The 27,704-nt window shown below is 44.6% G+C and overlaps 50 non-coding genes and 5 pseudogenes across 50 annotated transcripts; all 55 read left to right on the top strand.

Moving 5' to 3' along the window:
• Nucleotides 1-144: 144 nt before the first annotated feature.
• Nucleotides 145-263, top strand: LOC149095425 (5S ribosomal RNA). The gene has a single exon (XR_016204943.1). It is a non-coding gene; the product is annotated as a 5S ribosomal RNA (ribosomal RNA).
• A 385-nt stretch (nucleotides 264-648) lies between these two features.
• Nucleotides 649-767, top strand: LOC149095424 (5S ribosomal RNA). The gene has a single exon (XR_016204942.1). It is a non-coding gene; the product is annotated as a 5S ribosomal RNA (ribosomal RNA).
• A 386-nt stretch (nucleotides 768-1,153) lies between these two features.
• On the top strand, nucleotides 1,154-1,272 carry LOC149095423 (5S ribosomal RNA). Its single transcript, XR_016204941.1, has one exon. It is a non-coding gene; the product is annotated as a 5S ribosomal RNA (ribosomal RNA).
• Nucleotides 1,273-1,658: 386 nt separating this feature from the next.
• LOC149095422 (5S ribosomal RNA) lies at nucleotides 1,659-1,777 on the top strand. Its single transcript, XR_016204940.1, has one exon. It is a non-coding gene; the product is annotated as a 5S ribosomal RNA (ribosomal RNA).
• Nucleotides 1,778-2,161: 384 nt separating this feature from the next.
• LOC149095421 (5S ribosomal RNA) lies at nucleotides 2,162-2,280 on the top strand. Its single transcript, XR_016204939.1, has one exon. It is a non-coding gene; the product is annotated as a 5S ribosomal RNA (ribosomal RNA).
• A 383-nt stretch (nucleotides 2,281-2,663) lies between these two features.
• LOC149095420 (5S ribosomal RNA) lies at nucleotides 2,664-2,782 on the top strand. The gene has a single exon (XR_016204938.1). It is a non-coding gene; the product is annotated as a 5S ribosomal RNA (ribosomal RNA).
• Nucleotides 2,783-3,166: 384 nt separating this feature from the next.
• On the top strand, nucleotides 3,167-3,285 carry LOC149095419 (5S ribosomal RNA). Its single transcript, XR_016204937.1, has one exon. It is a non-coding gene; the product is annotated as a 5S ribosomal RNA (ribosomal RNA).
• A 386-nt stretch (nucleotides 3,286-3,671) lies between these two features.
• On the top strand, nucleotides 3,672-3,790 carry LOC149095418 (5S ribosomal RNA). The gene has a single exon (XR_016204936.1). It is a non-coding gene; the product is annotated as a 5S ribosomal RNA (ribosomal RNA).
• A 383-nt stretch (nucleotides 3,791-4,173) lies between these two features.
• LOC149095417 (5S ribosomal RNA) lies at nucleotides 4,174-4,292 on the top strand. Its single transcript, XR_016204935.1, has one exon. It is a non-coding gene; the product is annotated as a 5S ribosomal RNA (ribosomal RNA).
• Nucleotides 4,293-4,676: 384 nt separating this feature from the next.
• On the top strand, nucleotides 4,677-4,795 carry LOC149095416 (5S ribosomal RNA). Its single transcript, XR_016204933.1, has one exon. It is a non-coding gene; the product is annotated as a 5S ribosomal RNA (ribosomal RNA).
• Nucleotides 4,796-5,178: 383 nt separating this feature from the next.
• LOC149095415 (5S ribosomal RNA) lies at nucleotides 5,179-5,297 on the top strand. Its single transcript, XR_016204932.1, has one exon. It is a non-coding gene; the product is annotated as a 5S ribosomal RNA (ribosomal RNA).
• Nucleotides 5,298-5,680: 383 nt separating this feature from the next.
• On the top strand, nucleotides 5,681-5,799 carry LOC149095414 (5S ribosomal RNA). The gene has a single exon (XR_016204931.1). It is a non-coding gene; the product is annotated as a 5S ribosomal RNA (ribosomal RNA).
• A 383-nt stretch (nucleotides 5,800-6,182) lies between these two features.
• On the top strand, nucleotides 6,183-6,301 carry LOC149095413 (5S ribosomal RNA). Its single transcript, XR_016204930.1, has one exon. It is a non-coding gene; the product is annotated as a 5S ribosomal RNA (ribosomal RNA).
• A 383-nt stretch (nucleotides 6,302-6,684) lies between these two features.
• On the top strand, nucleotides 6,685-6,803 carry LOC149095412 (5S ribosomal RNA). Its single transcript, XR_016204929.1, has one exon. It is a non-coding gene; the product is annotated as a 5S ribosomal RNA (ribosomal RNA).
• A 386-nt stretch (nucleotides 6,804-7,189) lies between these two features.
• LOC149095411 (5S ribosomal RNA) lies at nucleotides 7,190-7,308 on the top strand. Its single transcript, XR_016204928.1, has one exon. It is a non-coding gene; the product is annotated as a 5S ribosomal RNA (ribosomal RNA).
• A 386-nt stretch (nucleotides 7,309-7,694) lies between these two features.
• LOC149095410 (5S ribosomal RNA) lies at nucleotides 7,695-7,813 on the top strand. The gene has a single exon (XR_016204927.1). It is a non-coding gene; the product is annotated as a 5S ribosomal RNA (ribosomal RNA).
• A 386-nt stretch (nucleotides 7,814-8,199) lies between these two features.
• On the top strand, nucleotides 8,200-8,318 carry LOC149095409 (5S ribosomal RNA). Its single transcript, XR_016204926.1, has one exon. It is a non-coding gene; the product is annotated as a 5S ribosomal RNA (ribosomal RNA).
• A 384-nt stretch (nucleotides 8,319-8,702) lies between these two features.
• On the top strand, nucleotides 8,703-8,821 carry LOC149095408 (5S ribosomal RNA). Its single transcript, XR_016204925.1, has one exon. It is a non-coding gene; the product is annotated as a 5S ribosomal RNA (ribosomal RNA).
• A 386-nt stretch (nucleotides 8,822-9,207) lies between these two features.
• LOC149095407 (5S ribosomal RNA) lies at nucleotides 9,208-9,326 on the top strand. Its single transcript, XR_016204924.1, has one exon. It is a non-coding gene; the product is annotated as a 5S ribosomal RNA (ribosomal RNA).
• Nucleotides 9,327-9,712: 386 nt separating this feature from the next.
• Nucleotides 9,713-9,831, top strand: LOC149095406 (5S ribosomal RNA). The gene has a single exon (XR_016204922.1). It is a non-coding gene; the product is annotated as a 5S ribosomal RNA (ribosomal RNA).
• A 384-nt stretch (nucleotides 9,832-10,215) lies between these two features.
• LOC149095405 (5S ribosomal RNA) lies at nucleotides 10,216-10,334 on the top strand. The gene has a single exon (XR_016204921.1). It is a non-coding gene; the product is annotated as a 5S ribosomal RNA (ribosomal RNA).
• A 384-nt stretch (nucleotides 10,335-10,718) lies between these two features.
• Nucleotides 10,719-10,837, top strand: LOC149095404 (5S ribosomal RNA). Its single transcript, XR_016204920.1, has one exon. It is a non-coding gene; the product is annotated as a 5S ribosomal RNA (ribosomal RNA).
• Nucleotides 10,838-11,221: 384 nt separating this feature from the next.
• Nucleotides 11,222-11,340, top strand: LOC149095403 (5S ribosomal RNA). Its single transcript, XR_016204919.1, has one exon. It is a non-coding gene; the product is annotated as a 5S ribosomal RNA (ribosomal RNA).
• A 349-nt stretch (nucleotides 11,341-11,689) lies between these two features.
• LOC149095402 (5S ribosomal RNA) lies at nucleotides 11,690-11,808 on the top strand (annotated as a pseudogene).
• Nucleotides 11,809-12,191: 383 nt separating this feature from the next.
• LOC149095401 (5S ribosomal RNA) lies at nucleotides 12,192-12,310 on the top strand. The gene has a single exon (XR_016204918.1). It is a non-coding gene; the product is annotated as a 5S ribosomal RNA (ribosomal RNA).
• A 383-nt stretch (nucleotides 12,311-12,693) lies between these two features.
• LOC149095400 (5S ribosomal RNA) lies at nucleotides 12,694-12,812 on the top strand. Its single transcript, XR_016204917.1, has one exon. It is a non-coding gene; the product is annotated as a 5S ribosomal RNA (ribosomal RNA).
• A 383-nt stretch (nucleotides 12,813-13,195) lies between these two features.
• Nucleotides 13,196-13,314, top strand: LOC149095399 (5S ribosomal RNA). The gene has a single exon (XR_016204916.1). It is a non-coding gene; the product is annotated as a 5S ribosomal RNA (ribosomal RNA).
• Nucleotides 13,315-13,697: 383 nt separating this feature from the next.
• On the top strand, nucleotides 13,698-13,816 carry LOC149095398 (5S ribosomal RNA). Its single transcript, XR_016204915.1, has one exon. It is a non-coding gene; the product is annotated as a 5S ribosomal RNA (ribosomal RNA).
• A 383-nt stretch (nucleotides 13,817-14,199) lies between these two features.
• LOC149095397 (5S ribosomal RNA) lies at nucleotides 14,200-14,318 on the top strand. The gene has a single exon (XR_016204914.1). It is a non-coding gene; the product is annotated as a 5S ribosomal RNA (ribosomal RNA).
• A 383-nt stretch (nucleotides 14,319-14,701) lies between these two features.
• Nucleotides 14,702-14,820, top strand: LOC149095396 (5S ribosomal RNA; annotated as a pseudogene).
• A 382-nt stretch (nucleotides 14,821-15,202) lies between these two features.
• LOC149095395 (5S ribosomal RNA) lies at nucleotides 15,203-15,321 on the top strand. The gene has a single exon (XR_016204913.1). It is a non-coding gene; the product is annotated as a 5S ribosomal RNA (ribosomal RNA).
• Nucleotides 15,322-15,704: 383 nt separating this feature from the next.
• LOC149095394 (5S ribosomal RNA) lies at nucleotides 15,705-15,823 on the top strand. The gene has a single exon (XR_016204911.1). It is a non-coding gene; the product is annotated as a 5S ribosomal RNA (ribosomal RNA).
• Nucleotides 15,824-16,206: 383 nt separating this feature from the next.
• Nucleotides 16,207-16,325, top strand: LOC149095393 (5S ribosomal RNA). The gene has a single exon (XR_016204910.1). It is a non-coding gene; the product is annotated as a 5S ribosomal RNA (ribosomal RNA).
• Nucleotides 16,326-16,708: 383 nt separating this feature from the next.
• Nucleotides 16,709-16,827, top strand: LOC149095392 (5S ribosomal RNA). Its single transcript, XR_016204909.1, has one exon. It is a non-coding gene; the product is annotated as a 5S ribosomal RNA (ribosomal RNA).
• A 383-nt stretch (nucleotides 16,828-17,210) lies between these two features.
• LOC149095391 (5S ribosomal RNA) lies at nucleotides 17,211-17,329 on the top strand. Its single transcript, XR_016204908.1, has one exon. It is a non-coding gene; the product is annotated as a 5S ribosomal RNA (ribosomal RNA).
• Nucleotides 17,330-17,712: 383 nt separating this feature from the next.
• On the top strand, nucleotides 17,713-17,831 carry LOC149095390 (5S ribosomal RNA). The gene has a single exon (XR_016204907.1). It is a non-coding gene; the product is annotated as a 5S ribosomal RNA (ribosomal RNA).
• A 383-nt stretch (nucleotides 17,832-18,214) lies between these two features.
• On the top strand, nucleotides 18,215-18,333 carry LOC149095389 (5S ribosomal RNA). Its single transcript, XR_016204906.1, has one exon. It is a non-coding gene; the product is annotated as a 5S ribosomal RNA (ribosomal RNA).
• A 383-nt stretch (nucleotides 18,334-18,716) lies between these two features.
• Nucleotides 18,717-18,835, top strand: LOC149095388 (5S ribosomal RNA; annotated as a pseudogene).
• Nucleotides 18,836-19,218: 383 nt separating this feature from the next.
• LOC149095387 (5S ribosomal RNA) lies at nucleotides 19,219-19,337 on the top strand. The gene has a single exon (XR_016204905.1). It is a non-coding gene; the product is annotated as a 5S ribosomal RNA (ribosomal RNA).
• A 384-nt stretch (nucleotides 19,338-19,721) lies between these two features.
• LOC149095386 (5S ribosomal RNA) lies at nucleotides 19,722-19,840 on the top strand. Its single transcript, XR_016204904.1, has one exon. It is a non-coding gene; the product is annotated as a 5S ribosomal RNA (ribosomal RNA).
• A 383-nt stretch (nucleotides 19,841-20,223) lies between these two features.
• Nucleotides 20,224-20,342, top strand: LOC149095385 (5S ribosomal RNA). Its single transcript, XR_016204903.1, has one exon. It is a non-coding gene; the product is annotated as a 5S ribosomal RNA (ribosomal RNA).
• A 383-nt stretch (nucleotides 20,343-20,725) lies between these two features.
• On the top strand, nucleotides 20,726-20,844 carry LOC149095384 (5S ribosomal RNA; annotated as a pseudogene).
• A 382-nt stretch (nucleotides 20,845-21,226) lies between these two features.
• On the top strand, nucleotides 21,227-21,345 carry LOC149095383 (5S ribosomal RNA). Its single transcript, XR_016204902.1, has one exon. It is a non-coding gene; the product is annotated as a 5S ribosomal RNA (ribosomal RNA).
• A 383-nt stretch (nucleotides 21,346-21,728) lies between these two features.
• On the top strand, nucleotides 21,729-21,847 carry LOC149095382 (5S ribosomal RNA). Its single transcript, XR_016204900.1, has one exon. It is a non-coding gene; the product is annotated as a 5S ribosomal RNA (ribosomal RNA).
• Nucleotides 21,848-22,230: 383 nt separating this feature from the next.
• On the top strand, nucleotides 22,231-22,349 carry LOC149095381 (5S ribosomal RNA). The gene has a single exon (XR_016204899.1). It is a non-coding gene; the product is annotated as a 5S ribosomal RNA (ribosomal RNA).
• A 383-nt stretch (nucleotides 22,350-22,732) lies between these two features.
• Nucleotides 22,733-22,851, top strand: LOC149095380 (5S ribosomal RNA). The gene has a single exon (XR_016204898.1). It is a non-coding gene; the product is annotated as a 5S ribosomal RNA (ribosomal RNA).
• A 383-nt stretch (nucleotides 22,852-23,234) lies between these two features.
• LOC149095379 (5S ribosomal RNA) lies at nucleotides 23,235-23,353 on the top strand (annotated as a pseudogene).
• Nucleotides 23,354-23,736: 383 nt separating this feature from the next.
• Nucleotides 23,737-23,855, top strand: LOC149095378 (5S ribosomal RNA). The gene has a single exon (XR_016204897.1). It is a non-coding gene; the product is annotated as a 5S ribosomal RNA (ribosomal RNA).
• Nucleotides 23,856-24,238: 383 nt separating this feature from the next.
• On the top strand, nucleotides 24,239-24,357 carry LOC149095377 (5S ribosomal RNA). The gene has a single exon (XR_016204896.1). It is a non-coding gene; the product is annotated as a 5S ribosomal RNA (ribosomal RNA).
• A 383-nt stretch (nucleotides 24,358-24,740) lies between these two features.
• LOC149095376 (5S ribosomal RNA) lies at nucleotides 24,741-24,859 on the top strand. Its single transcript, XR_016204895.1, has one exon. It is a non-coding gene; the product is annotated as a 5S ribosomal RNA (ribosomal RNA).
• A 383-nt stretch (nucleotides 24,860-25,242) lies between these two features.
• LOC149095375 (5S ribosomal RNA) lies at nucleotides 25,243-25,361 on the top strand. Its single transcript, XR_016204894.1, has one exon. It is a non-coding gene; the product is annotated as a 5S ribosomal RNA (ribosomal RNA).
• A 383-nt stretch (nucleotides 25,362-25,744) lies between these two features.
• On the top strand, nucleotides 25,745-25,863 carry LOC149095374 (5S ribosomal RNA). Its single transcript, XR_016204893.1, has one exon. It is a non-coding gene; the product is annotated as a 5S ribosomal RNA (ribosomal RNA).
• Nucleotides 25,864-26,246: 383 nt separating this feature from the next.
• LOC149095373 (5S ribosomal RNA) lies at nucleotides 26,247-26,365 on the top strand. The gene has a single exon (XR_016204892.1). It is a non-coding gene; the product is annotated as a 5S ribosomal RNA (ribosomal RNA).
• A 383-nt stretch (nucleotides 26,366-26,748) lies between these two features.
• LOC149095372 (5S ribosomal RNA) lies at nucleotides 26,749-26,867 on the top strand. Its single transcript, XR_016204891.1, has one exon. It is a non-coding gene; the product is annotated as a 5S ribosomal RNA (ribosomal RNA).
• Nucleotides 26,868-27,250: 383 nt separating this feature from the next.
• On the top strand, nucleotides 27,251-27,369 carry LOC149095371 (5S ribosomal RNA). Its single transcript, XR_016204889.1, has one exon. It is a non-coding gene; the product is annotated as a 5S ribosomal RNA (ribosomal RNA).
• Nucleotides 27,370-27,704: the final 335 nt, after the last annotated feature.

Below are 27,704 nucleotides of genomic sequence, written 5' to 3'. Positions count from 1 at the left end.
TGAAGTCTTAGCTGGCTTTGGAATCTCTCGGTTAAGTAGCCGAGACGTAATTGGAAATTCATCACAACAGCAATTAAAGGCCTTCCTTCTAAGAGACTTAAAAGAGAGTCCAAGCAATTGGGCAAGGTTTGAGTTGTTTCTTTCGTCTACGACCACACCACAGGGAACGTACCGGTTCTCGTCCGATCACCGAAGTCAAGTCCTGTTGGGCGGCGTCAGTACCTGGCTGGGTGACCACCTGGGAATACGCCGTGTTGTAGACTTTTGGAGCCATTTTGGGACTGGACTCTTCAGAGAAGATTTCCATACGCCTCCACATCATTGATCCCTCTGTTTTCAAAATGTTTTCTTTTTTTTTTTTAAATGATTTTTCCAGCAAGTTGACAGCATATTAGAACGTTTTCTTGTTTGATTACAGCACTGCAACACTGAGCAGCACACTGGAGGCAATCTCTTGAATGTGGCTTTGATGACTGACCATTGGAGAATCGCCCTTTTGTGATTTGAAGTCTTAGCTGGCTTTGGAATCTCTCGGTTAAGTAGCCGAGACGTAATTGGAAATTCATCACAACAGCAATTAAAGGCCTTCCTTCTAAGAGACTTAAAAGAGAGTCCAAGCAATTGGGCAAGGTTTGAGTTGTTTCTTTCGTCTACGACCACACCACAGGGAACGTACCGGTTCTCGTCCGATCACCGAAGTCAAGTCCTGTTGGGCGGCGTCAGTACCTGGCTGGGTGACCACCTGGGAATACGCCGTGTTGTAGACTTTTGGAGCCATTTTGGGACTGGACTCTTCAGAGAAGATTTCCATACGCCTCCACATCATTGATCCCTCTGTTTTCAAAATGTTTTCTTTTTTTTTTTTTAAATGATTTTTCCAGCAAGTTGACAGCATATTAGAACGTTTTCTTGTTTGATTACAGCACTGCAACACTGAGCAGCACACTGGAGGCAATCTCTTGAATGTGGCTTTGATGACTGACCATTGGAGAATCGCCCTTTTGTGATTTGAAGTCTTAGCTGGCTTTGGAATCTCTCGGTTAAGTAGCCGAGACGTAATTGGAAATTCATCACAACAGCAATTAAAGGCCTTCCTTCTAAGAGACTTAAAAGAGAGTCCAAGCAATTGGGCAAGGTTTGAGTTGTTTCTTTCGTCTACGACCACACCACAGGGAACGTACCGGTTCTCGTCCGATCACCGAAGTCAAGTCCTGTTGGGCGGCGTCAGTACCTGGCTGGGTGACCACCTGGGAATACGCCGTGTTGTAGACTTTTGGAGCCATTTTGGGACTGGACTCTTCAGAGAAGATTTCCATACGCCTCCACATGATTGATCCCTCTGTTTTCAAAATGTTTTCTTTTTTTTTTTTTAAATGATTTTTCCAGCAAGTTGACAGCATATTAGAACGTTTTCTTGTTTGATTACAGCACTGCAACACTGAGCAGCACACTGGAGGCAATCTCTTGAATGTGGCTTTGATGACTGACCATTGGAGAATCGCCCTTTTGTGATTTGAAGTCTTAGCTGGCTTTGGAATCTCTCGGTTAAGTAGCCGAGACGTAATTGGAAATTCATCACAACAGCAATTAAAGGCCTTCCTTCTAAGAGACTTAAAAGAGAGTCCAAGCAATTGGGCAAGGTTTGAGTTGTTTCTTTCGTCTACGACCACACCACAGGGAACGTACCGGTTCTCGTCCGATCACCGAAGTCAAGTCCTGTTGGGCGGCGTCAGTACCTGGCTGGGTGACCACCTGGGAATACGCCGTGTTGTAGACTTTTGGAGCCATTTTGGGACTGGACTCTTCAGAGAAGATTTCCATACGCCTCCACATCATTGATCCCTCTGTTTTCAAAATGTTTTCTTTTTTTTTTTAAATGATTTTTCCAGCAAGTTGACAGCATATTAGAACGTTTTCTTGTTTGATTACAGCACTGCAACACTGAGCAGCACACTGGAGGCAATCTCTTGAATGTGGCTTTGATGACTGACCATTGGAGAATCGCTCTTTTGTGATTTGAAGTCTTAGCTGGCTTTGGAATCTCTCGGTTAAGTAGCCGAGACGTAATTGGAAATTCATCACAACAGCAATTAAAGGCCTTCCTTCTAAGAGACTTAAAAGAGAGTCCAAGCAATTGGGCAAGGTTTGAGTTGTTTCTTTCGTCTACGACCACACCACAGGGAACGTACCGGTTCTCGTCCGATCACCGAAGTCAAGTCCTGTTGGGCGGCGTCAGTACCTGGCTGGGTGACCACCTGGGAATACGCCGTGTTGTAGACTTTTGGAGCCATTTTGGGACTGGACTCTTCAGAGAAGATTTCCATACGCCTCCACATCATTGATCCCTCTGTTTTCAAAATGTTTTCTTTTTTTTTTAAATGATTTTTCCAGCAAGTTGACAGCATATTAGAACGTTTTCTTGTTTGATTACAGCACTGCAACACTGAGCAGCACACTGGAGGCAATCTCTTGAATGTGGCTTTGATGACTGACCATTGGAGAATCGCCCTTTTGTGATTTGAAGTCTTAGCTGGCTTTGGAATCTCTCGGTTAAGTAGCCGAGACGTAATTGGAAATTCATCACAACAGCAATTAAAGGCCTTCCTTCTAAGAGACTTAAAAGAGAGTCCAAGCAATTGGGCAAGGTTTGAGTTGTTTCTTTCGTCTACGACCACACCACAGGGAACGTACCGGTTCTCGTCCGATCACCGAAGTCAAGTCCTGTTGGGCGGCGTCAGTACCTGGCTGGGTGACCACCTGGGAATACGCCGTGTTGTAGACTTTTGGAGCCATTTTGGGACTGGACTCTTCAGAGAAGATTTCCATACGCCTCCACATCATTGATCCCTCTGTTTTCAAAATGTTTTCTTTTTTTTTTTAAATGATTTTTCCAGCAAGTTGACAGCATATTAGAACGTTTTCTTGTTTGATTACAGCACTGCAACACTGAGCAGCACACTGGAGGCAATCTCTTGAATGTGGCTTTGATGACTGACCATTGGAGAATCGCTCTTTTGTGATTTGAAGTCTTAGCTGGCTTTGGAATCTCTCGGTTAAGTAGCCGAGACGTAATTGGAAATTCATCACAACAGCAATTAAAGGCCTTCCTTCTAAGAGACTTAAAAGAGAGTCCAAGCAATTGGGCAAGGTTTGAGTTGTTTCTTTCGTCTACGACCACACCACAGGGAACGTACCGGTTCTCGTCCGATCACCGAAGTCAAGTCCTGTTGGGCGGCGTCAGTACCTGGCTGGGTGACCACCTGGGAATACGCCGTGTTGTAGACTTTTGGAGCCATTTTGGGACTGGACTCTTCAGAGAAGATTTCCATACGCCTCCACATCATTGATCCCTCTGTTTTCAAAATGTTTTCTTTTTTTTTTTTTAAATGATTTTTCCAGCAAGTTGACAGCATATTAGAACGTTTTCTTGTTTGATTACAGCACTGCAACACTGAGCAGCACACTGGAGGCAATCTCTTGAATGTGGCTTTGATGACTGACCATTGGAGAATCGCCCTTTTGTGATTTGAAGTCTTAGCTGGCTTTGGAATCTCTCGGTTAAGTAGCCGAGACGTAATTGGAAATTCATCACAACAGCAATTAAAGGCCTTCCTTCTAAGAGACTTAAAAGAGAGTCCAAGCAATTGGGCAAGGTTTGAGTTGTTTCTTTCGTCTACGACCACACCACAGGGAACGTACCGGTTCTCGTCCGATCACCGAAGTCAAGTCCTGTTGGGCGGCGTCAGTACCTGGCTGGGTGACCACCTGGGAATACGCCGTGTTGTAGACTTTTGGAGCCATTTTGGGACTGGACTCTTCAGAGAAGATTTCCATACGCCTCCACATGATTGATCCCTCTGTTTTCAAAATGTTTTCTTTTTTTTTTAAATGATTTTTCCAGCAAGTTGACAGCATATTAGAACGTTTTCTTGTTTGATTACAGCACTGCAACACTGAGCAGCACACTGGAGGCAATCTCTTGAATGTGGCTTTGATGACTGACCATTGGAGAATCGCCCTTTTGTGATTTGAAGTCTTAGCTGGCTTTGGAATCTCTCGGTTAAGTAGCCGAGACGTAATTGGAAATTCATCACAACAGCAATTAAAGGCCTTCCTTCTAAGAGACTTAAAAGAGAGTCCAAGCAATTGGCCAAGGTTTGAGTTGTTTCTTTCGTCTACGACCACACCACAGGGAACGTACCGGTTCTCGTCCGATCACCGAAGTCAAGTCCTGTTGGGCGGCGTCAGTACCTGGCTGGGTGACCACCTGGGAATACGCCGTGTTGTAGACTTTTGGAGCCATTTTGGGACTGGACTCTTCAGAGAAGATTTCCATACGCCTCCACATCATTGATCCCTCTGTTTTCAAAATGTTTTCTTTTTTTTTTTAAATGATTTTTCCAGCAAGTTGACAGCATATTAGAACGTTTTCTTGTTTGATTACAGCACTGCAACACTGAGCAGCACACTGGAGGCAATCTCTTGAATGTGGCTTTGATGACTGACCATTGGAGAATCGCCCTTTTGTGATTTGAAGTCTTAGCTGGCTTTGGAATCTCTCGGTTAAGTAGCCGAGACGTAATTGGAAATTCATCACAACAGCAATTAAAGGCCTTCCTTCTAAGAGACTTAAAAGAGAGTCCAAGCAATTGGGCAAGGTTTGAGTTGTTTCTTTCGTCTACGACCACACCACAGGGAACGTACCGGTTCTCGTCCGATCACCGAAGTCAAGTCCTGTTGGGCGGCGTCAGTACCTGGCTGGGTGACCACCTGGGAATACGCCGTGTTGTAGACTTTTGGAGCCATTTTGGGACTGGACTCTTCAGAGAAGATTTCCATACGCCTCCACATCATTGATCCCTCTGTTTTCAAAATGTTTTCTTTTTTTTTTAAATGATTTTTCCAGCAAGTTGACAGCATATTAGAACGTTTTCTTGTTTGATTACAGCACTGCAACACTGAGCAGCACACTGGAGGCAATCTCTTGAATGTGGCTTTGATGACTGACCATTGGAGAATCGCCCTTTTGTGATTTGAAGTCTTAGCTGGCTTTGGAATCTCTCGGTTAAGTAGCCGAGACGTAATTGGAAATTCATCACAACAGCAATTAAAGGCCTTCCTTCTAAGAGACTTAAAAGAGAGTCCAAGCAATTGGGCAAGGTTTGAGTTGTTTCTTTCGTCTACGACCACACCACAGGGAACGTACCGGTTCTCGTCCGATCACCGAAGTCAAGTCCTGTTGGGCGGCGTCAGTACCTGGCTGGGTGACCACCTGGGAATACGCCGTGTTGTAGACTTTTGGAGCCATTTTGGGACTGGACTCTTCAGAGAAGATTTCCATACGCCTCCACATGATTGATCCCTCTGTTTTCAAAATGTTTTCTTTTTTTTTTAAATGATTTTTCCAGCAAGTTGACAGCATATTAGAACGTTTTCTTGTTTGATTACAGCACTGCAACACTGAGCAGCACACTGGAGGCAATCTCTTGAATGTGGCTTTGATGACTGACCATTGGAGAATCGCCCTTTTGTGATTTGAAGTCTTAGCTGGCTTTGGAATCTCTCGGTTAAGTAGCCGAGACGTAATTGGAAATTCATCACAACAGCAATTAAAGGCCTTCCTTCTAAGAGACTTAAAAGAGAGTCCAAGCAATTGGGCAAGGTTTGAGTTGTTTCTTTCGTCTACGACCACACCACAGGGAACGTACCGGTTCTCGTCCGATCACCGAAGTCAAGTCCTGTTGGGCGGCGTCAGTACCTGGCTGGGTGACCACCTGGGAATACGCCGTGTTGTAGACTTTTGGAGCCATTTTGGGACTGGACTCTTCAGAGAAGATTTCCATACGCCTCCACATCATTGATCCCTCTGTTTTCAAAATGTTTTCTTTTTTTTTTAAATGATTTTTCCAGCAAGTTGACAGCATATTAGAACGTTTTCTTGTTTGATTACAGCACTGCAACACTGAGCAGCACACTGGAGGCAATCTCTTGAATGTGGCTTTGATGACTGACCATTGGAGAATCGCCCTTTTGTGATTTGAAGTCTAAGCTGGCTTTGGAATCTCTCGGTTAAGTAGCCGAGACGTAATTGGAAATTCATCACAACAGCAATTAAAGGCCTTCCTTCTAAGAGACTTAAAAGAGAGTCCAAGCAATTGGGCAAGGTTTGAGTTGTTTCTTTCGTCTACGACCACACCACAGGGAACGTACCGGTTCTCGTCCGATCACCGAAGTCAAGTCCTGTTGGGCGGCGTCAGTACCTGGCTGGGTGACCACCTGGGAATACGCCGTGTTGTAGACTTTTGGAGCCATTTTGGGACTGGACTCTTCAGAGAAGATTTCCATACGCCTCCACATCATTGATCCCTCTGTTTTCAAAATGTTTTCTTTTTTTTTTAAATGATTTTTCCAGCAAGTTGACAGCATATTAGAACGTTTTCTTGTTTGATTACAGCACTGCAACACTGAGCAGCACACTGGAGGCAATCTCTTGAATGTGGCTTTGATGACTGACCATTGGAGAATCGCCCTTTTGTGATTTGAAGTCTTAGCTGGCTTTGGAATCTCTCGGTTAAGTAGCCGAGACGTAATTGGAAATTCATCACAACAGCAATTAAAGGCCTTCCTTCTAAGAGACTTAAAAGAGAGTCCAAGCAATTGGGCAAGGTTTGAGTTGTTTCTTTCGTCTACGACCACACCACAGGGAACGTACCGGTTCTCGTCCGATCACCGAAGTCAAGTCCTGTTGGGCGGCGTCAGTACCTGGCTGGGTGACCACCTGGGAATACGCCGTGTTGTAGACTTTTGGAGCCATTTTGGGACTGGACTCTTCAGAGAAGATTTCCATACGCCTCCACATGATTGATCCCTCTGTTTTCAAAATGTTTTCTTTTTTTTTTTTTAAATGATTTTTCCAGCAAGTTGACAGCATATTAGAACGTTTTCTTGTTTGATTACAGCACTGCAACACTGAGCAGCACACTGGAGGCAATCTCTTGAATGTGGCTTTGATGACTGACCATTGGAGAATCGCCCTTTTGTGATTTGAAGTCTTAGCTGGCTTTGGAATCTCTCGGTTAAGTAGCCGAGACGTAATTGGAAATTCATCACAACAGCAATTAAAGGCCTTCCTTCTAAGAGACTTAAAAGAGAGTCCAAGCAATTGGGCAAGGTTTGAGTTGTTTCTTTCGTCTACGACCACACCACAGGGAACGTACCGGTTCTCGTCCGATCACCGAAGTCAAGTCCTGTTGGGCGGCGTCAGTACCTGGCTGGGTGACCACCTGGGAATACGCCGTGTTGTAGACTTTTGGAGCCATTTTGGGACTGGACTCTTCAGAGAAGATTTCCATACGCCTCCACATCATTGATCCCTCTGTTTTCAAAATGTTTTCTTTTTTTTTTTTTAAATGATTTTTCCAGCAAGTTGACAGCATATTAGAACGTTTTCTTGTTTGATTACAGCACTGCAACACTGAGCAGCACACTGGAGGCAATCTCTTGAATGTGGCTTTGATGACTGACCATTGGAGAATCGCCCTTTTGTGATTTGAAGTCTTAGCTGGCTTTGGAATCTCTCGGTTAAGTAGCCGAGACGTAATTGGAAATTCATCACAACAGCAATTAAAGGCCTTCCTTCTAAGAGACTTAAAAGAGAGTCCAAGCAATTGGGCAAGGTTTGAGTTGTTTCTTTCGTCTACGACCACACCACAGGGAACGTACCGGTTCTCGTCCGATCACCGAAGTCAAGTCCTGTTGGGCGGCGTCAGTACCTGGCTGGGTGACCACCTGGGAATACGCCGTGTTGTAGACTTTTGGAGCCATTTTGGGACTGGACTCTTCAGAGAAGATTTCCATACGCCTCCACATCATTGATCCCTCTGTTTTCAAAATGTTTTCTTTTTTTTTTTTTAAATGATTTTTCCAGCAAGTTGACAGCATATTAGAACGTTTTCTTGTTTGATTACAGCACTGCAACACTGAGCAGCACACTGGAGGCAATCTCTTGAATGTGGCTTTGATGACTGACCATTGGAGAATCGCCCTTTTGTGATTTGAAGTCTTAGCTGGCTTTGGAATCTCTCGGTTAAGTAGCCGAGACGTAATTGGAAATTCATCACAACAGCAATTAAAGGCCTTCCTTCTAAGAGACTTAAAAGAGAGTCCAAGCAATTGGGCAAGGTTTGAGTTGTTTCTTTCGTCTACGACCACACCACAGGGAACGTACCGGTTCTCGTCCGATCACCGAAGTCAAGTCCTGTTGGGCGGCGTCAGTACCTGGCTGGGTGACCACCTGGGAATACGCCGTGTTGTAGACTTTTGGAGCCATTTTGGGACTGGACTCTTCAGAGAAGATTTCCATACGCCTCCACATCATTGATCCCTCTGTTTTCAAAATGTTTTCTTTTTTTTTTTAAATGATTTTTCCAGCAAGTTGACAGCATATTAGAACGTTTTCTTGTTTGATTACAGCACTGCAACACTGAGCAGCACACTGGAGGCAATCTCTTGAATGTGGCTTTGATGACTGACCATTGGAGAATCGCTCTTTTGTGATTTGAAGTCTTAGCTGGCTTTGGAATCTCTCGGTTAAGTAGCCGAGACGTAATTGGAAATTCATCACAACAGCAATTAAAGGCCTTCCTTCTAAGAGACTTAAAAGAGAGTCCAAGCAATTGGGCAAGGTTTGAGTTGTTTCTTTCGTCTACGACCACACCACAGGGAACGTACCGGTTCTCGTCCGATCACCGAAGTCAAGTCCTGTTGGGCGGCGTCAGTACCTGGCTGGGTGACCACCTGGGAATACGCCGTGTTGTAGACTTTTGGAGCCATTTTGGGACTGGACTCTTCAGAGAAGATTTCCATACGCCTCCACATCATTGATCCCTCTGTTTTCAAAATGTTTTCTTTTTTTTTTTTTAAATGATTTTTCCAGCAAGTTGACAGCATATTAGAACGTTTTCTTGTTTGATTACAGCACTGCAACACTGAGCAGCACACTGGAGGCAATCTCTTGAATGTGGCTTTGATGACTGACCATTGGAGAATCGCCCTTTTGTGATTTGAAGTCTTAGCTGGCTTTGGAATCTCTCGGTTAAGTAGCCGAGACGTAATTGGAAATTCATCACAACAGCAATTAAAGGCCTTCCTTCTAAGAGACTTAAAAGAGAGTCCAAGCAATTGGGCAAGGTTTGAGTTGTTTCTTTCGTCTACGACCACACCACAGGGAACGTACCGGTTCTCGTCCGATCACCGAAGTCAAGTCCTGTTGGGCGGCGTCAGTACCTGGCTGGGTGACCACCTGGGAATACGCCGTGTTGTAGACTTTTGGAGCCATTTTGGGACTGGACTCTTCAGAGAAGATTTCCATACGCCTCCACATCATTGATCCCTCTGTTTTCAAAATGTTTTCTTTTTTTTTTTTTAAATGATTTTTCCAGCAAGTTGACAGCATATTAGAACGTTTTCTTGTTTGATTACAGCACTGCAACACTGAGCAGCACACTGGAGGCAATCTCTTGAATGTGGCTTTGATGACTGACCATTGGAGAATCGCCCTTTTGTGATTTGAAGTCTTAGCTGGCTTTGGAATCTCTCGGTTAAGTAGCCGAGACGTAATTGGAAATTCATCACAACAGCAATTAAAGGCCTTCCTTCTAAGAGACTTAAAAGAGAGTCCAAGCAATTGGGCAAGGTTTGAGTTGTTTCTTTCGTCTACGACCACACCACAGGGAACGTACCGGTTCTCGTCCGATCACCGAAGTCAAGTCCTGTTGGGCGGCGTCAGTACCTGGCTGGGTGACCACCTGGGAATACGCCGTGTTGTAGACTTTTGGAGCCATTTTGGGACTGGACTCTTCAGAGAAGATTTCCATACGCCTCCACATCATTGATCCCTCTGTTTTCAAAATGTTTTCTTTTTTTTTTTAAATGATTTTTCCAGCAAGTTGACAGCATATTAGAACGTTTTCTTGTTTGATTACAGCACTGCAACACTGAGCAGCACACTGGAGGCAATCTCTTGAATGTGGCTTTGATGACTGACCATTGGAGAATCGCTCTTTTGTGATTTGAAGTCTTAGCTGGCTTTGGAATCTCTCGGTTAAGTAGCCGAGACGTAATTGGAAATTCATCACAACAGCAATTAAAGGCCTTCCTTCTAAGAGACTTAAAAGAGAGTCCAAGCAATTGGGCAAGGTTTGAGTTGTTTCTTTCGTCTACGACCACACCACAGGGAACGTACCGGTTCTCGTCCGATCACCGAAGTCAAGTCCTGTTGGGCGGCGTCAGTACCTGGCTGGGTGACCACCTGGGAATACGCCGTGTTGTAGACTTTTGGAGCCATTTTGGGACTGGACTCTTCAGAGAAGATTTCCATACGCCTCCACATCATTGATCCCTCTGTTTTCAAAATGTTTTCTTTTTTTTTTTAAATGATTTTTCCAGCAAGTTGACAGCATATTAGAACGTTTTCTTGTTTGATTACAGCACTGCAACACTGAGCAGCACACTGGAGGCAATCTCTTGAATGTGGCTTTGATGACTGACCATTGGAGAATCGCCCTTTTGTGATTTGAAGTCTTAGCTGGCTTTGGAATCTCTCGGTTAAGTAGCCGAGACGTAATTGGAAATTCATCACAACAGCAATTAAAGGCCTTCCTTCTAAGAGACTTAAAAGAGAGTCCAAGCAATTGGGCAAGGTTTGAGTTGTTTCTTTCGTCTACGACCACACCACAGGGAACGTACCGGTTCTCGTCCGATCACCGAAGTCAAGTCCTGTTGGGCGGCGTCAGTACCTGGCTGGGTGACCACCTGGGAATACGCCGTGTTGTAGACTTTTGGAGCCATTTTGGGACTGGACTCTTCAGAGAAGATTTCCATACGCCTCCACATCATTGATCCCTCTGTTTTCAAAATGTTTTCTTTTTTTTTTTAAATGATTTTTCCAGCAAGTTGACAGCATATTAGAACGTTTTCTTGTTTGATTACAGCACTGCAACACTGAGCAGCACACTGGAGGCAATCTCTTGAATGTGGCTTTGATGACTGACCATTGGAGAATCGCCCTTTTGTGATTTGAAGTCTTAGCTGGCTTTGGAATCTCTCGGTTAAGTAGCCGAGACGTAATTGGAAATTCATCACAACAGCAATTAAAGGCCTTCCTTCTAAGAGACTTAAAAGAGAGTCCAAGCAATTGGGCAAGGTTTGAGTTGTTTCTTTCGTCTACGACCACACCACAGGGAACGTACCGGTTCTCGTCCGATCACCGAAGTCAAGTCCTGTTGGGCGGCGTCAGTACCTGGCTGGGTGACCACCTGGGAATACGCCGTGTTGTAGACTTTTGGAGCCATTTTGGGACTGGACTCTTCAGAGAAGATTTCCATACGCCTCCACATGATTGATCCCTCTGTTTTCAAAATGTTTTCTTTTTTTTTTAAATGATTTTTCCAGCAAGTTGACAGCATATTAGAACGTTTTCTTGTTTGATTACAGCACTGCAACACTGAGCAGCACACTGGAGGCAATCTCTTGAATGTGGCTTTGATGACTGACCATTGGAGAATCGCCCTTTTGTGATTTGAAGTCTTAGCTGGCTTTGGAATCTCTCGGTTAAGTAGCCGAGACGTAATTGGAAATTCATCTTAAAAGAGAGTCCAAGCAATTGGGCAAGGTTTGAGTTGTTTCTTTCGTCTACGACCACACCACAGGGAACGTACCGGTTCTCGTCCGATCACCGAAGTCAAGTCCTGTTTGGCGGCGTCAGTACCTGGCTGGGTGACCACCTGGGAATACGCCGTGTTGTAGACTTTTGGAGCCATTTTGGGACTGGACTCTTCAGAGAAGATTTCCATACGCCTCCACATCATTGATCCCTCTGTTTTCAAAATGTTTTCTTTTTTTTTTAAATGATTTTTCCAGCAAGTTGACAGCATAGTAGAACGTTTTCTTGTTTGATTACAGCACTGCAACACTGAGCAGCACACTGGAGGCAATCTCTTGAATGTGGCTTTGATGACTGACCATTGGAGAATCGCCCTTTTGTGATTTGAAGTCTTAGCTGGCTTTGGAATCTCTCGGTTAAGTAGCCGAGACGTAATTGGAAATTCATCACAACAGCAATTAAAGGCCTTCCTTCTAAGAGACTTAAAAGAGAGTCCAAGCAATTGGGCAAGGTTTGAGTTGTTTCTTTCGTCTACGACCACACCACAGGGAACGTACCGGTTCTCGTCCGATCACCGAAGTCAAGTCCTGTTGGGCGGCGTCAGTACCTGGCTGGGTGACCACCTGGGAATACGCCGTGTTGTAGACTTTTGGAGCCATTTTGGGACTGGACTCTTCAGAGAAGATTTCCATACGCCTCCACATCATTGATCCCTCTGTTTTCAAAATGTTTTCTTTTTTTTTTAAATGATTTTTCCAGCAAGTTGACAGCATAGTAGAACGTTTTCTTGTTTGATTACAGCACTGCAACACTGAGCAGCACACTGGAGGCAATCTCTTGAATGTGGCTTTGATGACTGACCATTGGAGAATCGCCCTTTTGTGATTTGAAGTCTTAGCTGGCTTTGGAATCTCTCGGTTAAGTAGCCGAGACGTAATTGGAAATTCATCACAACAGCAATTAAAGGCCTTCCTTCTAAGAGACTTAAAAGAGAGTCCAAGCAATTGGGCAAGGTTTGAGTTGTTTCTTTCGTCTACGACCACACCACAGGGAACGTACCGGTTCTCGTCCGATCACCGAAGTCAAGTCCTGTTGGGCGGCGTCAGTACCTGGCTGGGTGACCACCTGGGAATACGCCGTGTTGTAGACTTTTGGAGCCATTTTGGGACTGGACTCTTCAGAGAAGATTTCCATACGCCTCCACATCATTGATCCCTCTGTTTTCAAAATGTTTTCTTTTTTTTTAAAATGATTTTTCCAGCAAGTTGACAGCATATTAGAACGTTTTCTTGTTTGATTACAGCACTGCAACACTGAGCAGCACACTGGAGGCAATCTCTTGAATGTGGCTTTGATGACTGACCATTGGAGAATCGCCCTTTTGTGATTTGAAGTCTTAGCTGGCTTTGGAATCTCTCGGTTAAGTAGCCGAGACGTAATTGGAAATTCATCACAACAGCAATTAAAGGCCTTCCTTCTAAGAGACTTAAAAGAGAGTCCAAGCAATTGGGCAAGGTTTGAGTTGTTTCTTTCGTCTACGACCACACCACAGGGAACGTACCGGTTCTCGTCCGATCACCGAAGTCAAGTCCTGTTGGGCGGCGTCAGTACCTGGCTGGGTGACCACCTGGGAATACGCCGTGTTGTAGACTTTTGGAGCCATTTTGGGACTGGACTCTTCAGAAAAGATTTCCATGCGCCTCCACATCATTGATCCCTCTGTTTTCAAAATGGTTTCTTTTTTTTTTTCATGATTTTTCCAGCAAGTTGACAGCATATTAGAACGTTTTCTTGTTTGATTACAGCACTGCAACACTGAGCAGCACACTGGAGGCAATCTCTTGAATGTGGCTTTGATGACTGACCATTGGAGAATCGCCCTTTTGTGATTTGAAGTCTTAGCTGGCTTTGGAATCTCTCGGTTAAGTAGCCGAGACGTAATTGGAAATTCATCACAACAGCAATTAAAGGCCTTCCTTCTAAGAGACTTAAAAGAGAGTCCAAGCAATTGGGCAAGGTTTGAGTTGTTTCTTTCGTCTACGACCACACCACAGGGAACGTACCGGTTCTCGTCCGATCACCGAAGTCAAGTCCTGTTGGGCGGCGTCAGTACCTGGCTGGGTGACCACCTGGGAATACGCCGTGTTGTAGACTTTTGGAGCCATTTTGGGACTGGACTCTTCAGAGAAGATTTCCATACGCCTCCACATCATTGATCCCTCTGTTTTCAAAATGTTTTCTTTTTTTTTTAAATGATTTTTCCAGCAAGTTGACAGCATATTAGAACGTTTTCTTGTTTGATTACAGCACTGCAACACTGAGCAGCACACTGGAGGCAATCTCTTGAATGTGGCTTTGGTGACTGACCATTGGAGAATCGCCCTTTTGTGATTTGAAGTCTTAGCTGGCTTTGGAATCTCTCGGTTAAGTAGCCGAGACGTAATTGGAAATTCATCACAACAGCAATTAAAGGCCTTCCTTCTAAGAGACTTAAAAGAGAGTCCAAACAATTGGGCAAGGTTTGAGTTGTTTCTTTCGTCTACGACCACACCACAGGGAACGTACCGGTTCTCGTCCGATCACCGAAGTCAAGTCCTGTTGGGCGGCGTCAGTACCTGGCTGGGTGACCACCTGGGAATACGCCGTGTTGTAGACTTTTGGAGCCATTTTGGGACTGGACTCTTCAGAGAAGATTTCCATACGCCTCCACATCATTGATCCCTCTGTTTTCGAAATGTTTTCTTTTTTTTTTAAATGATTTTTCCAGCAAGTTGACAGCATATTAGAACGTTTTCTTGTTTGATTACAGCACTGCAACACTGAGCAGCACACTGGAGGCAATCTCTTGAATGTGGCTTTGATGACTGACCATTGGAGAATCGCCCTTTTGTGATTTGAAGTCTTAGCTGGCTTTGGAATCTCTCGGTTAAGTAGCCGAGACGTAATTGGAAATTCATCACAACAGCAATTAAAGGCCTTCCTTCTAAGAGACTTAAAAGAGAGTCCAAGCAATTGGGCAAGGTTTGAGTTGTTTCTTTCGTCTACGACCACACCACAGGGAACGTACCGGTTCTCGTCCGATCACCGAAGTCAAGTCCTGTTTGGCGGCGTCAGTACCTGGCTGGGTGACCACCTGGGAATACGCCGTGTTGTAGACTTTTGGAGCCATTTTGGGACTGGACTCTTCAGAGAAGATTTCCATACGCCTCCACATCATTGATCCCTCTGTTTTCAAAATGTTTTCTTTTTTTTTAAATGATTTTTCCAGCAAGTTGACAGCATATTAGAACGTTTTCTTGTTTGATTACAGCACTGCAACACTGAGCAGCACACTGGAGGCAATCTCTTGAATGTGGCTTTGGTGACTGACCATTGGAGAATCGCCCTTTTGTGATTTGAAGTCTTAGCTGGCTTTGGAATCTCTCGGTTAAGTAGCCGAGACGTAATTGGAAATTCATCACAACAGCAATTAAAGGCCTTCCTTCTAAGAGACTTAAAAGAGAGTCCAAACAATTGGGCAAGGTTTGAGTTGTTTCTTTCGTCTACGACCACACCACAGGGAACGTACCGGTTCTCGTCCGATCACCGAAGTCAAGTCCTGTTGGGCGGCGTCAGTACCTGGCTGGGTGACCACCTGGGAATACGCCGTGTTGTAGACTTTTGGAGTCAGTTTGGGACTGGACTCTTCAGAGAAGATTTCCATACGCCTCCACATCATTGATCCCTCTGTTTTCAAAATGTTTTCTTTTTTTTTTAAATGATTTTTCCAGCAAGTTGACAGCATATTAGAACGTTTTCTTGTTTGATTACAGCACTGCAACACTGAGCAGCACACTGGAGGCAATCTCTTGAATGTGGCTTTGATGACTGACCATTGGAGAATCGCCCTTTTGTGATTTGAAGTCTTAGCTGGCTTTGGAATCTCTCGGTTAAGTAGCCGAGACGTAATTGGAAATTCATCACAACAGCAATTAAAGGCCTTCCTTCTAAGAGACTTAAAAGAGAGTCCAAGCAATTGGGCAAGGTTTGAGTTGTTTCTTTCGTCTACGACCACACCACAGGGAACGTACCGGTTCTCGTCCGATCACCGAAGTCAAGTCCTGTTGGGCGGCGTCAGTACCTGGCTGGGTGACCACCTGGGAATACGCCGTGTTGTAGACTTTTGGAGCCATTTTGGGACTGGACTCTTCAGAAAAGATTTCCATGCGCCTCCACATCATTGATCCCTCTGTTTTCAAAATGGTTTCTTTTTTTTTTTCATGATTTTTCCAGCAAGTTGACAGCATATTAGAACGTTTTCTTGTTTGATTACAGCACTGCAACACTGAGCAGCACACTGGAGGCAATCTCTTGAATGTGGCTTTGATGACTGACCATTGGAGAATCGCCCTTTTGTGATTTGAAGTCTTAGCTGGCTTTGGAATCTCTCGGTTAAGTAGCCGAGACGTAATTGGAAATTCATCACAACAGCAATTAAAGGCCTTCCTTCTAAGAGACTTAAAAGAGAGTCCAAGCAATTGGGCAAGGTTTGAGTTGTTTCTTTCGTCTACGACCACACCACAGGGAACGTACCGGTTCTCGTCCGATCACCGAAGTCAAGTCCTGTTGGGCGGCGTCAGTACCTGGCTGGGTGACCACCTGGGAATACGCCGTGTTGTAGACTTTTGGAGCCATTTTGGGACTGGACTCTTCAGAGAAGATTTCCATACGCCTCCACATCATTGATCCCTCTGTTTTCAAAATGTTTTCTTTTTTTTTTAAATGATTTTTCCAGCAAGTTGACAGCATATTAGAACGTTTTCTTGTTTGATTACAGCACTGCAACACTGAGCAGCACACTGGAGGCAATCTCTTGAATGTGGCTTTGGTGACTGACCATTGGAGAATCGCCCTTTTGTGATTTGAAGTCTTAGCTGGCTTTGGAATCTCTCGGTTAAGTAGCCGAGACGTAATTGGAAATTCATCACAACAGCAATTAAAGGCCTTCCTTCTAAGAGACTTAAAAGAGAGTCCAAACAATTGGGCAAGGTTTGAGTTGTTTCTTTCGTCTACGACCACACCACAGGGAACGTACCGGTTCTCGTCCGATCACCGAAGTCAAGTCCTGTTGGGCGGCGTCAGTACCTGGCTGGGTGACCACCTGGGAATACGCCGTGTTGTAGACTTTTGGAGCCATTTTGGGACTGGACTCTTCAGAGAAGATTTCCATACGCCTCCACATCATTGATCCCTCTGTTTTCGAAATGTTTTCTTTTTTTTTTAAATGATTTTTCCAGCAAGTTGACAGCATATTAGAACGTTTTCTTGTTTGATTACAGCACTGCAACACTGAGCAGCACACTGGAGGCAATCTCTTGAATGTGGCTTTGATGACTGACCATTGGAGAATCGCCCTTTTGTGATTTGAAGTCTTAGCTGGCTTTGGAATCTCTCGGTTAAGTAGCCGAGACGTAATTGGAAATTCATCACAACAGCAATTAAAGGCCTTCCTTCTAAGAGACTTAAAAGAGAGTCCAAGCAATTGGGCAAGGTTTGAGTTGTTTCTTTCGTCTACGACCACACCACAGGGAACGTACCGGTTCTCGTCCGATCACCGAAGTCAAGTCCTGTTGGGCGGCGTCAGTACCTGGCTGGGTGACCACCTGGGAATACGCCGTGTTGTAGACTTTTGGAGCCATTTTGGGACTGGACTCTTCAGAAAAGATTTCCATGCGCCTCCACATCATTGATCCCTCTGTTTTCAAAATGGTTTCTTTTTTTTTTTCATGATTTTTCCAGCAAGTTGACAGCATATTAGAACGTTTTCTTGTTTGATTACAGCACTGCAACACTGAGCAGCACACTGGAGGCAATCTCTTGAATGTGGCTTTGATGACTGACCATTGGAGAATCGCCCTTTTGTGATTTGAAGTCTTAGCTGGCTTTGGAATCTCTCGGTTAAGTAGCCGAGACGTAATTGGAAATTCATCACAACAGCAATTAAAGGCCTTCCTTCTAAGAGACTTAAAAGAGAGTCCAAGCAATTGGGCAAGGTTTGAGTTGTTTCTTTCGTCTACGACCACACCACAGGGAACGTACCGGTTCTCGTCCGATCACCGAAGTCAAGTCCTGTTGGGCGGCGTCAGTACCTGGCTGGGTGACCACCTGGGAATACGCCGTGTTGTAGACTTTTGGAGCCATTTTGGGACTGGACTCTTCAGAGAAGATTTCCATACGCCTCCACATCATTGATCCCTCTGTTTTCAAAATGTTTTCTTTTTTTTTTAAATGATTTTTCCAGCAAGTTGACAGCATATTAGAACGTTTTCTTGTTTGATTACAGCACTGCAACACTGAGCAGCACACTGGAGGCAATCTCTTGAATGTGGCTTTGGTGACTGACCATTGGAGAATCGCCCTTTTGTGATTTGAAGTCTTAGCTGGCTTTGGAATCTCTCGGTTAAGTAGCCGAGACGTAATTGGAAATTCATCACAACAGCAATTAAAGGCCTTCCTTCTAAGAGACTTAAAAGAGAGTCCAAACAATTGGGCAAGGTTTGAGTTGTTTCTTTCGTCTACGACCACACCACAGGGAACGTACCGGTTCTCGTCCGATCACCGAAGTCAAGTCCTGTTGGGCGGCGTCAGTACCTGGCTGGGTGACCACCTGGGAATACGCCGTGTTGTAGACTTTTGGAGCCATTTTGGGACTGGACTCTTCAGAGAAGATTTCCATACGCCTCCACATCATTGATCCCTCTGTTTTCGAAATGTTTTCTTTTTTTTTTAAATGATTTTTCCAGCAAGTTGACAGCATATTAGAACGTTTTCTTGTTTGATTACAGCACTGCAACACTGAGCAGCACACTGGAGGCAATCTCTTGAATGTGGCTTTGATGACTGACCATTGGAGAATCGCCCTTTTGTGATTTGAAGTCTTAGCTGGCTTTGGAATCTCTCGGTTAAGTAGCCGAGACGTAATTGGAAATTCATCACAACAGCAATTAAAGGCCTTCCTTCTAAGAGACTTAAAAGAGAGTCCAAGCAATTGGGCAAGGTTTGAGTTGTTTCTTTCGTCTACGACCACACCACAGGGAACGTACCGGTTCTCGTCCGATCACCGAAGTCAAGTCCTGTTTGGCGGCGTCAGTACCTGGCTGGGTGACCACCTGGGAATACGCCGTGTTGTAGACTTTTGGAGCCATTTTGGGACTGGACTCTTCAGAGAAGATTTCCATACGCCTCCACATCATTGATCCCTCTGTTTTCAAAATGTTTTCTTTTTTTTTTAAATGATTTTTCCAGCAAGTTGACAGCATATTAGAACGTTTTCTTGTTTGATTACAGCACTGCAACACTGAGCAGCACACTGGAGGCAATCTCTTGAATGTGGCTTTGATGACTGAGCATTGGAGAATCGCCCTTTTGTGATTTGAAGTCTTAGCTGGCTTTGGAATCTCTCGGTTAAGTAGCCGAGACGTAATTGGAAATTCATCACAACAGCAATTAAAGGCCTTCCTTCTAAGAGACTTAAAAGAGAGTCCAAGCAATTGGGCAAGGTTTGAGTTGTTTCTTTCGTCTACGACCACACCACAGGGAACGTACCGGTTCTCGTCCGATCACCGAAGTCAAGTCCTGTTGGGCGGCGTCAGTACCTGGCTGGGTGACCACCTGGGAATACGCCGTGTTGTAGACTTTTGGAGCCATTTTGGGACTGGACTCTTCAGAGAAGATTTCCATACGCCTCCACATCATTGATCCCTCTGTTTTCAAAATGTTTTCTTTTTTTTTTTAAATGATTTTTCCAGCAAGTTGACAGCATATTAGAACGTTTTCTTGTTTGATTACAGCACTGCAACACTGAGCAGCACACTGGAGGCAATCTCTTGAATGTGGCTTTGATGACTGACCATTGGAGAATCGCCCTTTTGTGATTTGAAGTCTTAGCTGGCTTTGGAATCTCTCGGTTAAGTAGCCGAGACGTAATTGGAAATTCATCACAACAGCAATTAAAGGCCTTCCTTCTAAGAGACTTAAAAGAGAGTCCAAGCAATTGGGCAAGGTTTGAGTTGTTTCTTTCGTCTACGACCACACCACAGGGAACGTACCGGTTCTCGTCCGATCACCGAAGTCAAGTCCTGTTGGGCGGCGTCAGTACCTGGCTGGGTGACCACCTGGGAATACGCCGTGTTGTAGACTTTTGGAGCCATTTTGGGACTGGACTCTTCAGAGAAGATTTCCATACGCCTCCACATCATTGATCCCTCTGTTTTCAAAATGTTTTCTTTTTTTTTTAAATGATTTTTCCAGCAAGTTGACAGCATATTAGAACGTTTTCTTGTTTGATTACAGCACTGCAACACTGAGCAGCACACTGGAGGCAATCTCTTGAATGTGGCTTTGATGACTGACCATTGGAGAATCGCCCTTTTGTGATTTGAAGTCTTAGCTGGCTTTGGAATCTCTCGGTTAAGTAGCCGAGACGTAATTGGAAATTCATCACAACAGCAATTAAAGGCCTTCCTTCTAAGAGACTTAAAAGAGAGTCCAAGCAATTGGGCAAGGTTTGAGTTGTTTCTTTCGTCTACGACCACACCACAGGGAACGTACCGGTTCTCGTCCGATCACCGAAGTCAAGTCCTGTTGGGCGGCGTCAGTACCTGGCTGGGTGACCACCTGGGAATACGCCGTGTTGTAGACTTTTGGAGCCATTTTGGGACTGGACTCTTCAGAGAAGATTTCCATACGCCTCCACATCATTGATCCCTCTGTTTTCGAAATGTTTTCTTTTTTTTTTAAATGATTTTTCCAGCAAGTTGACAGCATATTAGAACGTTTTCTTGTTTGATTACAGCACTGCAACACTGAGCAGCACACTGGAGGCAATCTCTTGAATGTGGCTTTGATGACTGACCATTGGAGAATCGCCCTTTTGTGATTTGAAGTCTTAGCTGGCTTTGGAATCTCTCGGTTAAGTAGCCGAGACGTAATTGGAAATTCATCACAACAGCAATTAAAGGCCTTCCTTCTAAGAGACTTAAAAGAGAGTCCAAGCAATTGGGCAAGGTTTGAGTTGTTTCTTTCGTCTACGACCACACCACAGGGAACGTACCGGTTCTCGTCCGATCACCGAAGTCAAGTCCTGTTTGGCGGCGTCAGTACCTGGCTGGGTGACCACCTGGGAATACGCCGTGTTGTAGACTTTTGGAGCCATTTTGGGACTGGACTCTTCAGAGAAGATTTCCATACGCCTCCACATCATTGATCCCTCTGTTTTCAAAATGTTTTCTTTTTTTTTAAATGATTTTTCCAGCAAGTTGACAGCATATTAGAACGTTTTCTTGTTTGATTACAGCACTGCAACACTGAGCAGCACACTGGAGGCAATCTCTTGAATGTGGCTTTGGTGACTGACCATTGGAGAATCGCCCTTTTGTGATTTGAAGTCTTAGCTGGCTTTGGAATCTCTCGGTTAAGTAGCCGAGACGTAATTGGAAATTCATCACAACAGCAATTAAAGGCCTTCCTTCTAAGAGACTTAAAAGAGAGTCCAAACAATTGGGCAAGGTTTGAGTTGTTTCTTTCGTCTACGACCACACCACAGGGAACGTACCGGTTCTCGTCCGATCACCGAAGTCAAGTCCTGTTGGGCGGCGTCAGTACCTGGCTGGGTGACCACCTGGGAATACGCCGTGTTGTAGACTTTTGGAGCCATTTTGGGACTGGACTCTTCAGAGAAGATTTCCATACGCCTCCACATCATTGATCCCTCTGTTTTCAAAATGTTTTCTTTTTTTTTTAAATGATTTTTCCAGCAAGTTGACAGCATATTAGAACGTTTTCTTGTTTGATTACAGCACTGCAACACTGAGCAGCACACTGGAGGCAATCTCTTGAATGTGGCTTTGGTGACTGACCATTGGAGAATCGCCCTTTTGTGATTTGAAGTCTTAGCTGGCTTTGGAATCTCTCGGTTAAGTAGCCGAGACGTAATTGGAAATTCATCACAACAGCAATTAAAGGCCTTCCTTCTAAGAGACTTAAAAGAGAGTCCAAACAATTGGGCAAGGTTTGAGTTGTTTCTTTCGTCTACGACCACACCACAGGGAACGTACCGGTTCTCGTCCGATCACCGAAGTCAAGTCCTGTTGGGCGGCGTCAGTACCTGGCTGGGTGACCACCTGGGAATACGCCGTGTTGTAGACTTTTGGAGCCATTTTGGGACTGGACTCTTCAGAGAAGATTTCCATACGCCTCCACATCATTGATCCCTCTGTTTTCGAAATGTTTTCTTTTTTTTTTAAATGATTTTTCCAGCAAGTTGACAGCATATTAGAACGTTTTCTTGTTTGATTACAGCACTGCAACACTGAGCAGCACACTGGAGGCAATCTCTTGAATGTGGCTTTGATGACTGACCATTGGAGAATCGCCCTTTTGTGATTTGAAGTCTTAGCTGGCTTTGGAATCTCTCGGTTAAGTAGCCGAGACGTAATTGGAAATTCATCACAACAGCAATTAAAGGCCTTCCTTCTAAGAGACTTAAAAGAGAGTCCAAGCAATTGGGCAAGGTTTGAGTTGTTTCTTTCGTCTACGACCACACCACAGGGAACGTACCGGTTCTCGTCCGATCACCGAAGTCAAGTCCTGTTGGGCGGCGTCAGTACCTGGCTGGGTGACCACCTGGGAATACGCCGTGTTGTAGACTTTTGGAGCCATTTTGGGACTGGACTCTTCAGAGAAGATTTCCATACGCCTCCACATCATTGATCCCTCTGTTTTCAAAATGTTTTCTTTTTTTTTTAAATGATTTTTCCAGCAAGTTGACAGCATATTAGAACGTTTTCTTGTTTGATTACAGCACTGCAACACTGAGCAGCACACTGGAGGCAATCTCTTGAATGTGGCTTTGATGACTGACCATTGGAGAATCGCCCTTTTGTGATTTGAAGTCTTAGCTGGCTTTGGAATCTCTCGGTTAAGTAGCCGAGACGTAATTGGAAATTCATCACAACAGCAATTAAAGGCCTTCCTTCTAAGAGACTTAAAAGAGAGTCCAAGCAATTGGGCAAGGTTTGAGTTGTTTCTTTCGTCTACGACCACACCACAGGGAACGTACCGGTTCTCGTCCGATCACCGAAGTCAAGTCCTGTTGGGCGGCGTCAGTACCTGGCTGGGTGACCACCTGGGAATACGCCGTGTTGTAGACTTTTGGAGCCATTTTGGGACTGGACTCTTCAGAGAAGATTTCCATACGCCTCCACATCATTGATCCCTCTGTTTTCAAAATGTTTTCTTTTTTTTTTAAATGATTTTTCCAGCAAGTTGACAGCATATTAGAACGTTTTCTTGTTTGATTACAGCACTGCAACACTGAGCAGCACACTGGAGGCAATCTCTTGAATGTGGCTTTGATGACTGACCATTGGAGAATCGCCCTTTTGTGATTTGAAGTCTTAGCTGGCTTTGGAATCTCTCGGTTAAGTAGCCGAGACGTAATTGGAAATTCATCACAACAGCAATTAAAGGCCTTCCTTCTAAGAGACTTAAAAGAGAGTCCAAGCAATTGGGCAAGGTTTGAGTTGTTTCTTTCGTCTACGACCACACCACAGGGAACGTACCGGTTCTCGTCCGATCACCGAAGTCAAGTCCTGTTTGGCGGCGTCAGTACCTGGCTGGGTGACCACCTGGGAATACGCCGTGTTGTAGACTTTTGGAGCCATTTTGGGACTGGACTCTTCAGAGAAGATTTCCATACGCCTCCACATCATTGATCCCTCTGTTTTCAAAATGTTTTCTTTTTTTTTTAAATGATTTTTCCAGCAAGTTGACAGCATATTAGAACGTTTTCTTGTTTGATTACAGCACTGCAACACTGAGCAGCACACTGGAGGCAATCTCTTGAATGTGGCTTTGGTGACTGACCATTGGAGAATCGCCCTTTTGTGATTTGAAGTCTTAGCTGGCTTTGGAATCTCTCGGTTAAGTAGCCGAGACGTAATTGGAAATTCATCACAACAGCAATTAAAGGCCTTCCTTCTAAGAGACTTAAAAGAGAGTCCAAACAATTGGGCAAGGTTTGAGTTGTTTCTTTCGTCTACGACCACACCACAGGGAACGTACCGGTTCTCGTCCGATCACCGAAGTCAAGTCCTGTTGGGCGGCGTCAGTACCTGGCTGGGTGACCACCTGGGAATACGCCGTGTTGTAGACTTTTGGAGCCATTTTGGGACTGGACTCTTCAGAGAAGATTTCCATACGCCTCCACATCATTGATCCCTCTGTTTTCAAAATGTTTTCTTTTTTTTTTAAATGATTTTTCCAGCAAGTTGACAGCATATTAGAACGTTTTCTTGTTTGATTACAGCACTGCAACACTGAGCAGCACACTGGAGGCAATCTCTTGAATGTGGCTTTGATGACTGACCATTGGAGAATCGCCCTTTTGTGATTTGAAGTCTTAGCTGGCTTTGGAATCTCTCGGTTAAGTAGCCGAGACGTAATTGGAAATTCATCACAACAGCAATTAAAGGCCTTCCTTCTAAGAGACTTAAAAGAGAGTCCAAGCAATTGGGCAAGGTTTGAGTTGTTTCTTTCGTCTACGACCACACCACAGGGAACGTACCGGTTCTCGTCCGATCACCGAAGTCAAGTCCTGTTGGGCGGCGTCAGTACCTGGCTGGGTGACCACCTGGGAATACGCCGTGTTGTAGACTTTTGGAGCCATTTTGGGACTGGACTCTTCAGAAAAGATTTCCATGCGCCTCCACATCATTGATCCCTCTGTTTTCAAAATGTTTTCTTTTTTTTTTAAATGATTTTTCCAGCAAGTTGACAGCATATTAGAACGTTTTCTTGTTTGATTACAGCACTGCAACACTGAGCAGCACACTGGAGGCAATCTCTTGAATGTGGCTTTGATGACTGACCATTGGAGAATCGCCCTTTTGTGATTTGAAGTCTTAGCTGGCTTTGGAATCTCTCGGTTAAGTAGCCGAGACGTAATTGGAAATTCATCACAACAGCAATTAAAGGCCTTCCTTCTAAGAGACTTAAAAGAGAGTCCAAGCAATTGGGCAAGGTTTGAGTTGTTTCTTTCGTCTACGACCACACCACAGGGAACGTACCGGTTCTCGTCCGATCACCGAAGTCAAGTCCTGTTGGGCGGCGTCAGTACCTGGCTGGGTGACCACCTGGGAATACGCCGTGTTGTAGACTTTTGGAGCCATTTTGGGACTGGACTCTTCAGAGAAGATTTCCATACGCCTCCACATCATTGATCCCTCTGTTTTCAAAATGTTTTCTTTTTTTTTTAAATGATTTTTCCAGCAAGTTGACAGCATATTAGAACGTTTTCTTGTTTGATTACAGCACTGCAACACTGAGCAGCACACTGGAGGCAATCTCTTGAATGTGGCTTTGGTGACTGACCATTGGAGAATCGCCCTTTTGTGATTTGAAGTCTTAGCTGGCTTTGGAATCTCTCGGTTAAGTAGCCGAGACGTAATTGGAAATTCATCACAACAGCAATTAAAGGCCTTCCTTCTAAGAGACTTAAAAGAGAGTCCAAACAATTGGGCAAGGTTTGAGTTGTTTCTTTCGTCTACGACCACACCACAGGGAACGTACCGGTTCTCGTCCGATCACCGAAGTCAAGTCCTGTTGGGCGGCGTCAGTACCTGGCTGGGTGACCACCTGGGAATACGCCGTGTTGTAGACTTTTGGAGCCATTTTGGGACTGGACTCTTCAGAGAAGATTTCCATACGCCTCCACATCATTGATCCCTCTGTTTTCGAAATGTTTTCTTTTTTTTTTAAATGATTTTTCCAGCAAGTTGACAGCATATTAGAACGTTTTCTTGTTTGATTACAGCACTGCAACACTGAGCAGCACACTGGAGGCAATCTCTTGAATGTGGCTTTGATGACTGACCATTGGAGAATCGCCCTTTTGTGATTTGAAGTCTTAGCTGGCTTTGGAATCTCTCGGTTAAGTAGCCGAGACGTAATTGGAAATTCATCACAACAGCAATTAAAGGCCTTCCTTCTAAGAGACTTAAAAGAGAGTCCAAGCAATTGGGCAAGGTTTGAGTTGTTTCTTTCGTCTACGACCACACCACAGGGAACGTACCGGTTCTCGTCCGATCACCGAAGTCAAGTCCTGTTGGGCGGCGTCAGTACCTGGCTGGGTGACCACCTGGGAATACGCCGTGTTGTAGACTTTTGGAGCCATTTTGGGACTGGACTCTTCAGAGAAGATTTCCATACGCCTCCACATCATTGATCCCTCTGTTTTCAAAATGTTTTCTTTTTTTTTTAAATGATTTTTCCAGCAAGTTGACAGCATATTAGAACGTTTTCTTGTTTGATTACAGCACTGCAACACTGAGCAGCACACTGGAGGCAATCTCTTGAATGTGGCTTTGATGACTGACCATTGGAGAATCGCCCTTTTGTGATTTGAAGTCTTAGCTGGCTTTGGAATCTCTCGGTTAAGTAGCCGAGACGTAATTGGAAATTCATCACAACAGCAATTAAAGGCCTTCCTTCTAAGAGACTTAAAAGAGAGTCCAAGCAATTGAGCAAGGTTTGAGTTGTTTCTTTCGTCTACGACCACACCACAGGGAACGTACCGGTTCTCGTCCGATCACCGAAGTCAAGTCCTGTTGGGCGGCGTCAGTACCTGGCTGGGTGACCACCTGGGAATACGCCGTGTTGTAGACTTTTGGAGCCATTTTGGGACTGGACTCTTCAGAGAAGATTTCCATACGCCTCCACATCATTGATCCCTCTGTTTTCAAAATGTTTTCTTTTTTTTTTAAATGATTTTTCCAGCAAGTTGACAGCATATTAGAACGTTTTCTTGTTTGATTACAGCACTGCAACACTGAGCAGCACACTGGAGGCAATCTCTTGAATGTGGCTTTGATGACTGACCATTGGAGAATCGCCCTTTTGTGATTTGAAGTCTTAGCTGGCTTTGGAATCTCTCGGTTAAGTAGCCGAGACGTAATTGGAAATTCATCACAACAGCAATTAAAGGCCTTCCTTCTAAGAGACTTAAAAGAGAGTCCAAGCAATTGGGCAAGGTTTGAGTTGTTTCTTTCGTCTACGACCACACCACAGGGAACGTACCGGTTCTCGTCCGATCACCGAAGTCAAGTCCTGTTGGGCGGCGTCAGTACCTGGCTGGGTGACCACCTGGGAATACGCCGTGTTGTAGACTTTTGGAGCCATTTTGGGACTGGACTCTTCAGAGAAGATTTCCATACGCCTCCACATCATTGATCCCTCTGTTTTCAAAATGTTTTCTTTTTTTTTTAAATGATTTTTCCAGCAAGTTGACAGCATATTAGAACGTTTTCTTGTTTGATTACAGCACTGCAACACTGAGCAGCACACTGGAGGCAATCTCTTGAATGTGGCTTTGGTGACTGACCATTGGAGAATCGCCCTTTTGTGATTTGAAGTCTTAGCTGGCTTTGGAATCTCTCGGTTAAGTAGCCGAGACGTAATTGGAAATTCATCACAACAGCAATTAAAGGCCTTCCTTCTAAGAGACTTAAAAGAGAGTCCAAACAATTGGGCAAGGTTTGAGTTGTTTCTTTCGTCTACGACCACACCACAGGGAACGTACCGGTTCTCGTCCGATCACCGAAGTCAAGTCCTGTTGGGCGGCGTCAGTACCTGGCTGGGTGACCACCTGGGAATACGCCGTGTTGTAGACTTTTGGAGCCATTTTGGGACTGGACTCTTCAGAGAAGATTTCCATACGCCTCCACATCATTGATCCCTCTGTTTTCAAAATGTTTTCTTTTTTTTTTAAATGATTTTTCCAGCAAGTTGACAGCATATTAGAACGTTTTCTTGTTTGATTACAGCACTGCAACACTGAGCAGCACACTGGAGGCAATCTCTTGAATGTGGCTTTGATGACTGACCATTGGAGAATCGCCCTTTTGTGATTTGAAGTCTTAGCTGGCTTTGGAATCTCTCGGTTAAGTAGCCGAGACGTAATTGGAAATTCATCACAACAGCAATTAAAGGCCTTCCTTCTAAGAGA

The sequence above is a fragment of the Orbicella faveolata genome, unplaced genomic scaffold, assembly GCF_042242905.1.
Source record: "Orbicella faveolata isolate gen_17 unplaced genomic scaffold, um_ofav_v1 contig_52, whole genome shotgun sequence".
NCBI classification, from domain to species: domain Eukaryota; kingdom Metazoa; phylum Cnidaria; class Anthozoa; order Scleractinia; family Merulinidae; genus Orbicella; species Orbicella faveolata.
Note: the sequence above shows the minus strand (reverse complement) of the source record. Positions and strands in the feature narration are given on the sequence as shown.